Source organism: Balaenoptera borealis (genome assembly GCF_965194805.1).
Source record: "Balaenoptera borealis genome assembly, chromosome: 15".
Taxonomy (NCBI): Eukaryota; Metazoa; Chordata; class Mammalia; order Artiodactyla; family Balaenopteridae; genus Balaenoptera; species Balaenoptera borealis.
This window is the reverse complement of record NC_138871.1, coordinates 56,533,620-56,546,853: the sequence shown is the minus strand read 5'-3', so window position 1 is coordinate 56,546,853 and position 13,234 is coordinate 56,533,620. Positions and strand designations below refer to the sequence as shown.

Below are 13,234 nucleotides of genomic sequence, written 5' to 3'. Positions count from 1 at the left end.
AGGAAGTGGGCGAAGCTAGGGAGTGCAAGAAAATATTGGGGGAAAAGACTGGCTAATATTTTTTAAAATATTATCTCACCATGTATTCCATTCTATGTGGTAGATACTACTATTGCCACAATTACAATGATCATTATTAGTCTACCCCCTTTCCACCTAACCTTGGGAATGTTTCCCTATTCCTCGCTAAACCTTGGTTTCCTCACCTGAGGCTGCGCTAATCAGCTGCATTTGACACTTGATTCCTTTCTTCATCGGTCCCTGAAGCTCCCATTCCCCATAATCTTTCTCCCTCTCCTTTTCCTGGTCCAGTGAAGGGTCTAGGCTGGCAGAGGCCTGGGTCCTGATAACAGTGGAACAATGACAGCAGAAGCCCCTGAGCGAGGGCGTGGGAACCAGCCGAGGTTATGGGGAGAGGGACAGGAAAAGGGGAGGGGAAACCCAACAGCTGGACAGGCAGACACGTCCGCCCCAGCCTTGCCCTGGAAGCTCTGCTTGGCGGTGGGTGGAAACCAGCCTGTTTCTCTTGGATGGTCCCTCCTGGGCTACTCATTCATTCAACGGCTATTTACTGGACACCTACTAAGTGGCAGGCCCCGTGCCAGGAACAATTTTGCCCCTCGGGACTGTCCCTTCGACTTGGCAAAAATATTCACGACTGTGGCTTCTGGGCTCACACCACAGTCCTGAGTAGCAGGAAGGGCTCCGATGGACAACGCTTTTTGACAAGTCAGAGGCCCAAGAAGGTGCCATGAGTTCTGCAAGTGTGCACAGCAGAGCAGCCTTCACTCCACCTTCTGCCCCCTGGCCTGGGAGAATGAAATCCTCTGGACATCTTGCCTGAGGGCAGCTAAAAGAGATTGATTTACCACATTTTGTGGCCTCCTCTATGCTGGGGGAAACAATTCTTACTGTGAACACTTGTGCTGGGAGCTCCAGCTGTCTGGCAACCTTCTTCCCTACCACATGGTCACTTTCTAAAAACATGTGCCCCAAATCCATCATGGAAATTGCTCGACTTTCCAGTAGAAAGCCATCAGGAACCTTTTCCACCTTTGCCAAAGTGGGGAAAAGTTCTGAAAAGTTTGATGAACAATTTTTCTTGGAAATGCCAAGCTGCAAGCTTTTTAATCAGCCTTCACGAGCTGGCAGCCGGATTTCCACTGGATCCAGTCTCTTTCTGCTTGCCTGAACTTCACAGGGTGTGGAAAGCAGACCCCAGAAATTCCTGATTTCTTCTTGGAAGAGCAAGCCCCGTAAAAGACTCAGGGCTTTTTGTTCTCAAGCTCTGATGATACTTCACGTCATCTCCAGGCCCTGCTCAAGGCCAGTGAGTCACAGGGCAAGGACGCCACGGGTCTACCCAGAATGAACACGTCGTGGGTCACACAAACATACGTGATGCACACACGTCCTGCACACTCACCACACCTACTTATTCTGATGTCCACTATATACAACAGGCACGCTGCACACACCCCACACACCACTGACAAAGAACACAAACTACTGCTATGCTCTACAGACACACCTGCTGCATAGAACACACTAAATACACACACACGTTCATGCCACACCTACACTACACGAACATGCCTCGTGCATTAACATGCATTATACACATACAACATATTCACATACATACACAACATTCACAAACACCCACAGATACACATGCATTTCCCAAACACATCCTATTTTCTGATTAAAGTTCTCAAGATGCTAGTTTCCATTTAAACCCAATTATATGACTCATCAACTTCCTTTGGCCTGTCCTTTTCTTTCTTGACAATTTTTATGGATTTTTTTCTGTTTCAGCAAAAAACAAACAAAGCAACAACAACAAGAAAATTTTCCTTCTTATTAGCTATAAATAAATGCAGCTGGGCATACATTTTTCAAAATGCCAGGAAAACAAATAGACCAAGAACTCAGATGTGGGAGCGTTCACCCTCCCTTTTCTTCCGCGTGAAACTGTGCCTATGCCTTTGTTTAGACAAGGCCAAGTGGTGGGTGCTTGGAGACACCTGCTTTCCACCTAGATGTTTGGCCCTGGGGAATACACAGAAGATTTGTCACAAGGACTGGGAGAACCTCTCTTCATAGAAGGTTGGTCCACCCCCTGCCCCTCTGCCCACTGTTAGAACGTAGGGTGTTATGAAGACTGGAGGAAGAAGGCATGTGTACCACCGCCCTCTCAGGAGGCCACAGCAGACATCACTAATGGATCACAGCATCTGTCCCTCCCAGCCTGGACTTGGCATCACAATCCTCCACCTAGCCTTACCAGTTAGTCAGGGCTGGCAGGTGACATGGGAACTATTTGAGATCCCACAGAGCCCAACGCCCTGGGTTTAGGGGTGAGGAAACTGAGGCCCAAAGAGGCGGAGTGCCTTGTGTGAGGTCACACAGCACCATTCAATCTGCTCAGCTCTGTGCTCCACAGGTGTGGCCGGTGCGGGGCAGGGACCTTGCTGGGGGCTGAAGGAGAGGGGCCAGAGGGAGGTGAGGCCAGGCTGGGTCTCCTTAGACACACTGAGCCCCTGTTTCCCTGCTCTAAGCCCTGCCCACCCCTCACTGGGACAAGCTGAGGGCCCCTGCTCTTGGATACAGTGCCCCTGGCCCTCCATCCCTGGGCCTCTGACCTTTAAGGTCAAGGCAGGGAGTAGGGAGCCTTTCAGGGTTCGTGGATGTCATCCCCCCGCAGTGCTCTTCCCTCCTCCCCGAAGCCTTTCCGACCCCACCAGTTCTCACCAAGTGTCTCTCCCCAGAATCGCCGCCCCTCACAAAGAGATGTTTGTCCATACACTGGCGCCTATTGGCCTCTTAGCTGGGCACCAGGTTTGGTCCCTCTGCTAAGCCGGAAGTGCCCCTTCTGAGTGCCACAGCTTTGCCACTGCGGTGCCTCTGCCCTTTCCACCTTCCCCTGCTTCCCACCCACCCTTTAACACCCATCAGAGATGTCACCCTGCCTTCCCCAAAGCACATACGGGCCTCGCTCAAAATCACCAAAACTGTGTTCCTGGGCTTTTCTCACAGCCCTGATCAGGTTGCCTGCTGTTGTCACGAGAGTGAATGAATGGTGTCTGGGTTCCGTCCCCTCGATGCAGTGATTTTGGACCTGCAGTAGCTACAGTACTCCTCTCCAAGGGGCAATCCCCTCCCTCCAGAGACGACTGCCAGGCAACTCAGGACTAGTGTGGGAACTTCTTCTCGTCCTCACTGAAAGCTCCCTGGCCAGGCCCCTGCTCCTGGCACATGGTAGGTGCTGGGGCGTATCTGCGGACGCGGCGCCATGGGATGCATATGTTACAGGGCCCTGCCCTCCAGGGGTCCCTGGCCAGCCGCACTGCCCCGGACTAGGCTCCAGGCTGGACACAGGAGGGCTCCTGTCGACTGGTTGCCCGGCCTCCAGGCACTTCCTCTCAGGGCAGTCGGTCGCTCTGGGCAACAGCTGCATCGGGCAGCACTAATGGGGGACACTGGAGGGGCAGCTTCTCCTCCTGGGCGGCCCTGTCACAGGGCCAGCTGGACACGGTGCCCCACCTGTGCTGCCATTCCAGCCTGGGGTGGGCCTTGCGGCTGCCAGGGACATTCTTTCCCTGGGGGCAAGATACAGCTGCTTCGAGAGTGGCAGGGGGAGAGTGTGAGCCTCAGCATTTGAGTCACGTCACACCCAGACAGACAGATGCTGACAGAGGCAGATGTGCCATCACATGTGCTCATCACACACCCACACGGATACCCTCACCCAATTACAAACCGCACAGGGCGCAGTCACCTCCCCCAGGAGTTTGGGCAAAACCAACACTGAGAGAGGCTAAAATGGTTTCAGACAATGAAGGAAGAAAATAGAGCAACCAAAGGCAGAAGAGGAAAAACTCTGCCTTTACCAGTGGGAAAAGCCTCAGATCCTATTGCATCCAGCCCAGCTCAAAGCCGGGACTTTAAGGACTGTCTCTATCGTCTCTACCCCAGAGCCCAAAGCCCGGAGCTTGGCCTAGCTAGCCTCACCAGCAGCCCCATGAAGTACATGGCGGAAAAATGTTGGAGTGGGACCCAGGAGGTCTGGGTCTCCAGGCTCAGCCAGGACCAGCTGGGCGACCTCGGATGAGTCCCTTGACTTTTCCGCTTCCTGGTCTCTGTGCAAAGGGCAGCTCCGATGTCCTTTCAGCTTGGAAATTTTGTAAAAGGGGGAGGGGGCAGGGTGAGACGAGGGGGCAGTGCAGGGTGAGAACTTAGAAAGGGAAACCCTCTGTCAAGCCTGGGAATATGGAGCACATCCTAGGTTGCCCCTGGAAATCTTCTTAGAGAAAGAAGAGAGCAGGCCCTCCCGCCACTGGGTTGAGAGGCCACTTCCTATGGCAAGCCTTCTCCACCTCCACACTCACAAGCCCATCCTGGGTGAGCCGCCCCATCAGTGCCCTCAGCAGGCGTGCCCTCGTCTGAGAACCAGGCTCTGTGACAATGATTCAGTGAGATAATATGGAAAAGGGCTTAGGTGTGCACCCGGCACAGTAACGTTGGCACCCTCACGGGTGATTCCTTACACCTATTAGTGAACAGCTCTCTTGTATTTCCAGGGACTTGTCTGTCCCATCCAAGTCTATTTCCTGAGGTGAGGATAGCAGCTGTTTTGTCCATTGCTCTACCTTAAATGCCGCAGTGCTGGGCACACAGTAGGTAGTAGACTGAACTTCCTGTTGGGGGCTGGCCTGGAGATGTGCTTTGGGGGAGGGGTCCTGAGGGAGGCTTCCAGGCTGCTGGACCTCTTCCTTTGCAAGCCCCTTCTGTGCATGGCTTCTTATCTGGGGTGCCCCCTTCTCACCACTCACCACTCCCTGTTGCATTCCTTGTGGACAAGTCACGGATGATGGGACCACTGCAGATCCCCCCTCTCCTAGACCAGTCTTCCCATGAGCAAGTCAGGGGTGGTGGGACCACTCCAGGCCCCGTCTCCTGGACCAGTCTCCCTGGGGCCCTGAGTATGGTTCAGGCTTGTGCTTAGGTTCCAGAGACCCTTCTGGTATGCTTGACCCTACAGGGGCCTCGACCTGAGTGAATTACTTGATGGGCACTGTCCTCTCTGTCAGGACCCAACCACATCTGGATGAGGCTCGGGTACAGAGGCGGAATCATTGCAGAGCCAGGACCAGTGTGGAGGCAGCAGAGTGGCACCGGTGGCCACCATTCCCACACCAGAGGGGGGAGATGAGCTCCCACCCTCAGGGAGGGTCCAGTTGGCTCCATGTTTCTACCCTGGGGGACTCGATGCTGTAGTGCGGGAAATGATAACAGGATAACGATGATCTAGGAGCAGCTTGTGAACATCTGTTTGCTGTTGCTTTGTTTTCTGAATATTTCCTCTATCCAGGCTCTCCCTATACTACTTATTTTACAAACATGATCTCCTGTATCATCAGAACAACCCTGTATTAGAGACACTGTCTTCCTCAGTGTTTCAAAGACCAACTCACCAAGGCTCATAAAGCTTAAACCCCATGCCTGAGGCCACACAGTAAGTGATGTACTTGGGACATGAACCCAGGACCACCTGACATGAAAGTCTGTTCTGTGCCTCCTCCACCACGGCAATGACAATCCTACTTTAGAGGTGTCGGGATTCTTTGGCAATTTATTAACACGTCTTCAATCGTTTGCTCCCTTGATTCTGCCAGCCACCCAGCATGATGTGCATTATTATCCCCATTTTACAGGTGATGAAACTGAGACTCAGAGAGGACAAGTGATCATCCCAAGGTCACCCTTCCAGGAAGTGGCAGCATCAGGACCAGGGCCCCAGCCTGAGTTTAAGTCACACACTTCTTCCTGCTGCCAAGATTCTCATCCACAGAAGAGAGAACAAGAGGTTTCCCTGCTGGGGGCTTCCCTGGTGGCGCCGTGGTTAAGAATCTGCCTGCCAATGCAGGGGACACGGGTTCGAGCCCTGGCCCGGAAGATTCCACATGCCACGGAGCAACTAAGCTCGTGCACCACAACTACTGAGCCTGCACTCTAGAGCTTGCGAGCCACAACTACTGAAGCCCGTGCGCCCTAGAGCCTGTGTGCTGCAACTACTGAGTCCACGTGCTGCAACTACTGAAGCCCGTGTGCTGCAACTACTGAAGCCCGTGTGTCTAGAGCCTTTGCTCTGCAACGAGAGAAGCCACCGCATTGAGAAGCCCGAGCACTGCAATGAAGAGTGCTTTGTGACCGCCTGGGGGGGTGGGATGGGGAGGGTGGGAGGGAGGGAGATGCGGGAAGGAGGAGATATGGGAACGTGTGTATATGTGTAGCTGATTCACTTTGTTATAAAGCAGAAACTAACACACCATTGTGAAGCAATTATACTTCAATAAAGATGTTTAAAAAAAAAAAAAAAAAAAGAGTATCCCCTGCTCGCCGCAACTAAAGAAAGCCTGCGCACAGACATGGAGACCCAATGCAGCCAAAAAAAAAAGAGGCAGGAGGAGGATGAGGAAGAGAAGGAGGAGGAAGAAAGAGAAGGAAAAAAATACTCCAAATTTCTTCATCTGTTTCCATTTTATATAATTTACAGATACTCCTTCTTTATCATGGCCCACTAGACACAGGATATATTTTCAGTCCTTCAAAATGTGGTACTGAGAGCTATAAAATTTGGTTTCCTCATCAATGTAAAATTGAGATGGGCTTCCCTGATGGTCCAGTGGTTAAGACTCTGCTCTTCCACTGCAGGGGGCGCGGGTTCGATCCCTGATCTGGTTGGGGAACTTCCACATGCCACAAGGTGCGGCCAAAAAAAAAAAAAAATTGAGTTATTTCTTATGTCTATACCATGCTTCCTATGCACTTTGAATCCTTTTCAAAAACTATTATTCAGTATAACCCCCACGTTTTATGTTTGCTTAAAATGAGATCCACTAGTCTTTCACCAAGGAAGAGTTTATGAGTGAAGCCCCAAAGGTCCACAGAATTTTGCAACCTGTTTTTTATATTTAATATATTTTAAACATAATTCCAGATTAATCAACATAGATTTACATTATTTTCTTTCTTTTTTTTTTTTTTAATTTATTTATTTATTTATTTATGGCTGTGTTGGGTCTTCGTTTCTGTGCTAGGGCTTTCTCCAGTCGTGGCAAGCGGGGGCCACTCTTCATTGCGGTGCGCGGGCCTCTCACCGTCGCGGCCTCTCCCGTTGCGGAGCACAGGCTCCAGACGCGCAGGCTCAGTAACTGTGGCTCACGGGCCTAGTTGCTCCGCGGCATGTGGGATCCTCCCAGACCAGGGCTCGAACCCGTGTCCCCTGCATTGGCAGGCAGACTCCCAACCACTGCGCCACCAGGGAAGCCCTTTTCTTTCTTTTTTGGTAAAATATTTTTTTAAATGTCAATATAAGTATACATTAGCTACAGTGAAATGCAAAGTTATTCGGTTTGATAAGATTTTACATATGTATCACTCATTTAACCATGACCCAGATGAAGGTATAGAACATTTCTAACACTCCAGAAGGTTCCCTCAACTCTTTCCTAGTCGATACCTCCCCAGCCCCATAGGCAACTATTCTGACCTCTAACATTTTAGATAGTTTTGCCTGTTTGGGATTTGCATCTAAATGGATTCACACAATATATATATACTCTTCTGTGTTTGGCTTCTTTCACTCAATGTCCTGTTTTTTGAGGTTCATCCATGTAGTTACACGAATAAGTAGTTCATTCTTTTTCATCGCTGTGTAAATTCTCAGCTTATAAATATACCACAATATGTTTATCCATTTTTCTGTTGACATATGTTTAGAAATGAAGATGGAAACCACAAGGCAACACCTTTACACATTTCCTAGAAAAGCCAACATGAAACAGGCTGATGATACTGAGTGTTGGTGAAGATGGGGGCCAAGTGGAGCGCCACCAAGTGGTGGGGGAGGGTTGGTTGGAACAGTCACTGTTTAGCAGCATCAAGTTTCACATACATCTATCCTTTGACCCAGAATTTCCATCTTGGGTACATACCCAAGAGAAGGGCGTGCTTATGCCTGCCAAAAGACATGTACCAGAATGTTCATGGCAGCTTCATTGATAATTCCATCACTGTGTAAATGGCTGCCAAGTTCTCCATAGTGTACATGTACCAATCTCCCATTGCCCAATATCAGTTCTAAACCAGGCTGAGATAAGCGTCCTTATACACACACCTTGTATGAACTTACAACTGTTTCCTTAGGATGGACTCCCAGAAATGGATTGCTGAGTCAGAAGGTATGTACATCTTTAGGGCTGGAGACTCACACGGCTAAGCTGTCCCCAGGGAGGCTGCATCACTTCCCCCTCGCATTGATCACCCGTGCCCATGGCTGTGAGGCTTTCACAAACCCCACAGTCACTCCCTGTTTAAACGTACCCAGCCCCCTCCCTGGAGCTCACAGAGCTGAGGCTTTCCTGGCTCCTGGCAGTGAAAGGAAGGAAGGTTTAGGGTAAACACGCTAGAAGCACAATGGCCACAGCCCTCAGGGCCAGGCGCTGGGGCCACAGGGCCACCACCTTCCTTCCACCTGCTGCGGCCAGAGTGTCCGCTGGTGCCGGTGGCCTCCCACAGGCTGAGCACGGGAAGCGGCGTCTGCAGCACGTAAGGGACCAGCTGCGCTGTCCCAGGAGTGCTGATGCAGGCCTCTCCAACGTGGGAGCGTCAGTGGGTGAGCAAAACACCCGGCACTTCCTCCTCAGCCCTTCATCTGGGCACTGGTCTCCCTCGGAACCTCTTCCAGATTTCCCTTCTCCAAATGCCCGGAGGGTGTCCTGATGTTCAGGCAGGCAGCCGTGTGTACAGGGGCTGGAGGAGGAGGTCAGAATGGCCCGAGTGTCAAAGGCCTTTCCTCTTCTTTGAGATCAGGGCCCGGTCTACCGATGTGATGTGAAGAGCCCCGAGAAGTCCCCAACTTGGCCAATGACAAGACAGTGCCCGAAACGCCCGCATTGTCCTCCTGCCTTTGTGTTCGAAGCTGCCCCACCTGCCCATCCACCCAGGTAGCAGCAGAGTCAGCAGGACGGAGGGAAGTTATGAGACCCCTTCCTCCTAGGGGGAAAGGGGAAGGAAGGTTGCAGGAAGGCTGCTTCCCCGAATTCACAATTCAGCTGCCAGCTGTGTGGGTCAGGCCAGCTGTTCCAGCCATTCCAACCCAGTCAAAGCCCTTTCTCCACGCCACGGGAAGACCCCGTACTCAGTTTCCCCCAGGTTCTTTCCTGCCGAGGGTCTGGCTTCTGCCAATGCGCCTCCTCCCGCCGGGCAGGGACTGGGTGTCTGCAGGAGACCGGGAGCTAGAGTCTGGCGGAGGTTCTCAGTTCCCTGGGACACAGAGGCCTAGAGAAGAACTATGTATTCTCAGTTGCCACATCGAGAAGACAGGACTATGTGTCTCCCAGAGGCCAGGCTCAGGGTGGGGACTGAGGGAAGGCAGGAGACTGGCTGAGCAGCCCTTACCCTGGCCTTCCTCCTCTGCCCAGACTGGAGTCCCCAGCTCAGGCTCCCAGGCTCCCCCACCCCTTCTGTCTGCTCTGATCCCTGCACCCCAGAACAGCTCGGGCCCTGATCAGCTTCATCCTTGCCCCATAGCCACACGCGTCTGGAGATGGGGGCCCTCAGAGTTCTTGTAGGCCAGGCCTGAGCCTCAGGTTAGGGTCCTAGAAGCAGAGCCTGACACGGCCATCCCTGAGAGAAGGGTTAATTGGGGGAGTGCTCTTGGGGGCGGGGCAGTGAGGGAAGCAGGGTGGGGCAAGGGAGAACCGGAGCAAGGATGTGGCCTCCGGCTCCAGCCTGATCCCGTGGAGCTTGTGGAGACACGGCCTTGGCCCGCCTGTGATGCCCTGGGTCAGTCACTGGCTGCAGGCGGGGCGTCGGTGCCTAGGAGGTGCCAGTCAGGACAATTCTCCAGAGAAGTGGGTGCAGTGAGCCTTCACAGCCAAGTCTCACAGCAGCCGCCCCCACTCACCCCACTCCAGGTGGGGAGCCCCCAGGCAACCAGCAAGGTGCCAGCCCACAAGCTCGCCTCGGCCAATTCTCCGCAGTCTGCCTGGGAAGCGCAAGGGCCCTGTCTCCAGAGGAGCACAAAGGGGCCTGAGGAACAGGTGACGAAAGAGCAGCAGAGCCAGGGCCAGACCCTTGGCCAAGTGCCCTTACCTCTGGAGCAGGGGCTTCTAGCTGGGGGGGATCATAGACTTGCGCCTGCCCCTGGAATCTCATGCTGGCTCTGGTACATGTGTGAGTGGGTGTTTGGGGAGAGGAAATCCACAAGCGCCATGGAGTCTCAAAGGCAAGGAAACTAAATGGGATGGTTTGTCCTCACCTGCCTGTTCCCACAGACACATCACTGACCAGGTGGGTATTACAGGGGCCCTGGGCTCAGGAACCTCAAGGCTGGGTCCACACAGACGTGCACTCTGCCCTCTCCTCCTGGTATGGGTAGGGGGGCCGGGCTGGCCTGGAGTCTGGAGGAGAAGGTGCTTCCTTTCTTCATCGTGGGTGGGGCTGGACCAGAGTTCTAGGGCTGAGCCCTACAAGCTGCCAGAAAGCAGTACCCAAACCAGGCCACCATTTACCCTTACAACACCTCCATGCATATTAGAAAAGGCACCCTCATGGGGAGAGACAAACTACAGAGAGCACCCCCTCGAGGTCAGTGAACTTCAGAAAGGGCCCCTTCTTCAGGGTGGGCCGGCCTGGGCCCTCCCCATGGCTGCACAGCTCTGCACCATCTCTCCCACCTCAACCAGTCGGCACTAGGGGCCAAGCCCACCACCCTCACTGGGCCCCCAGAAACTGAGATCTGTGTCCAGGGTGAGAGAGGGAGCAGGGAAAGCCCGGGGTAGGTGCCTAGGGCTCTGAAATCTGAACTAGGGCAGAGCTGGGGCAGCATCTCAATGAACCTGCCGACAGATTCTTGGCCTCGAGCCAGCTGCACACCAGACCTGTTTAGGGACCCCGGCCATGCCAGGCTGGCAGGGCTGCTGAAGTCAGGGCCAGGGAGCGCACTGCAGCCGCCTAGTCACCATGGCCATGGAGGTGCCCCAAAGGCAGCAGAGGCTGAGGGACACGAGGGTCCTGGGAGGCAGCGGGCCTGAGCCTCCATTCAATGCGGTGACATCCACTGAGCCCTGCCAGGAGCTGGTGGCATCTAGATGTGTGTCTGAGGGAGCGGGCATCTTGTGCCCTCTCTCTAACAACAGCCTGCTTGTGGGGACTGGGAGAGGTGTCCAGGGAGGGGTCCTCCATCAAGTTCAGTTCCCTGGACCTCAATCCCTTGATCCTGCCTGCTCGTGAGAATCACCTTAAAGCAGTACAGCCTCTGGGCCCCACCAGGATTCCATAATTCTGGAGTAAGGTCATGCTTCATTTATTCATTTATTTTTAGACTCTGGGGTTATTCCACTGTGCAGCCAGCCAGAGCAGAGAACTAGTGAATTGATCATTCACTCCAAGAAAGGCTCCTATTTCCAGAAAGGACTCTGAGACCAATTAGGTTTGGGAAACGCCTACAGGACACATTGACATTTCAAAAAACTTCCCAAGAAAAAAGTCTTTGCTCTGGAAACTTGCTGTTGTTCTTCTTGGTGGTGGTAGTGGTGTGTGTGTGTGTGTGTGTGTGTGTGTGTGTGTGTGTGTGTGTGTGTGTGTGTGTGTGTGTGCAAAACTGTCCCTATTTTATAAATGGGACTCCAAGAGGTTAAGGAATATGCCCGATGTGGTCCCCATGGCCAGTGGCAGAGTGCTGATTCAGACACAGGGCTCCCTCCACTTTGTACATTGTCCCCTCTCAACACCCCCTAAACACCTCCAGAAATGGGACTCTCAACGACTCCTCCTGGGAGTCAGGTGGCCCCAGGGGGGCTGTGACAAAATGCTCACCCAGCCCCTCTCCCCACTGGACTTCTGTCTCTCCCTGCAGTCAGGCCCCAGTCTGCTTCCTGCCCAGCCCCTCACAAGGCAGATGTGGCAGAGCCCGTGCCCATCCTCCCTGCGGGGGGTGCTAGTGCCTTCCACGTGCCCAGATCCTCTGGGTCCGGTTTGTTGCAGGCTCTCAGTCCTCCCAGCTCTCCGTCCCCCCTGAGGGCGGGGAGGAAGTCAGATGGTTTCCAAATTCTGTTCCTGCAGGTCCACATCACCAACATGGCTTTCCCAATGACCAAGAAGTGGGTCATACTTCCAGGCATGACGGTGGAGTGTAAGGCACTGGGGAAGGCTCCGGAGAGAGTTGCTGGAGGTTAGGTGATCATCTTTAAGTAGGGCTTTAGGCCCCGCAAGCTCCAAAACGCAGGCTGCTCTCCTGACACCCGCCAGGTCCCCGCTCCCTGCTCCTCAGGCTGGAGCAGGGGTTCCCCCTTCCAAAGGAATTTTAAAGAAATTCCCCTGGGCTCCAGGTCACTGTGTTCCTTCAGCAAAAGGGAGCTCCTCGAGCTGGTGAAACCTGAGTCCTGGGGTGCAGCCTGGACCAGAAGCACGTCTGAGTTCTCCGAACCGGCACGAAGACGTAGGTGGGAAAATCTCTTGGAGCATGTTCATTTTTCTCTGGCTAAATCTAATTAAGACGAAACCTTAGCTTCCTTGGGAGTCTGCTGCATCCATCAGGCAGGTCCTGAGAAGGACTGTGAAAATTCTCTGGCTTTCCTGCAGCAAGACTCACTCAAAATGTGTTCTGTTCTCTCTGGACTCTTATTTCAGCAACAAATCAATGTCTTCCCACGAGATGTGTGGACGGTAAGCTTCTGTTTCCCAGTTCCCAGTGAATTTTATGAACTAAAGATCCATCCCATCCACGCACCACTCTCCACAGTGGGGGACTCTACATCCACCTAACAACTCTTTCTTATTCCCTAAACAACCCAGCCAAAAGCAAGTAAGACAGGCAGTCACAATCAGAGAGGTGTAGAAGAGACCAGAAGGCCAAGTGCCATGACAGTGAGCAAAGCACAGGCAGAGCGAAAGCTCATCGTCCAGAGAGGCAGGCTGGTGGCCCCTGGGAAGTCGGCTTGGGAACCCAAGTGGCTAAGCAAGGATAGTCTTAGATGACAGGTCCTCCAAGGTGGGCCCAGCTGGCTAGCACCCCAGCACCCTGGGGGGCTGGCACCGTGACTTGACTTAGCGGAGTAATCATGCACATGCAAGTGCTTCTCTATGTGCTTTATTTAATCTTCCCAACAATTCTGCAACATCCCATTTTACAGATGAAGTATCTGAGACACAGGGAGAGTAGTTA

The 13,234-nt window shown here is 53.1% G+C and overlaps 1 long non-coding RNA gene across 1 annotated transcript; it reads left to right on the top strand.

Annotated features, from left to right (window-relative positions):
* The first annotated feature begins 2,025 nt into the window (after nt 1–2,025).
* LOC309612510 lies at nt 2,026–6,454 on the top strand. The gene is made up of 3 exons (XR_014235232.1): nt 2,026–2,109; nt 3,040–3,261; nt 5,718–6,454. It is a non-coding gene; the product is annotated as an uncharacterized lncRNA (long non-coding RNA).
* The last annotated feature ends 6,780 nt before the right edge of the window (nt 6,455–13,234 follow it).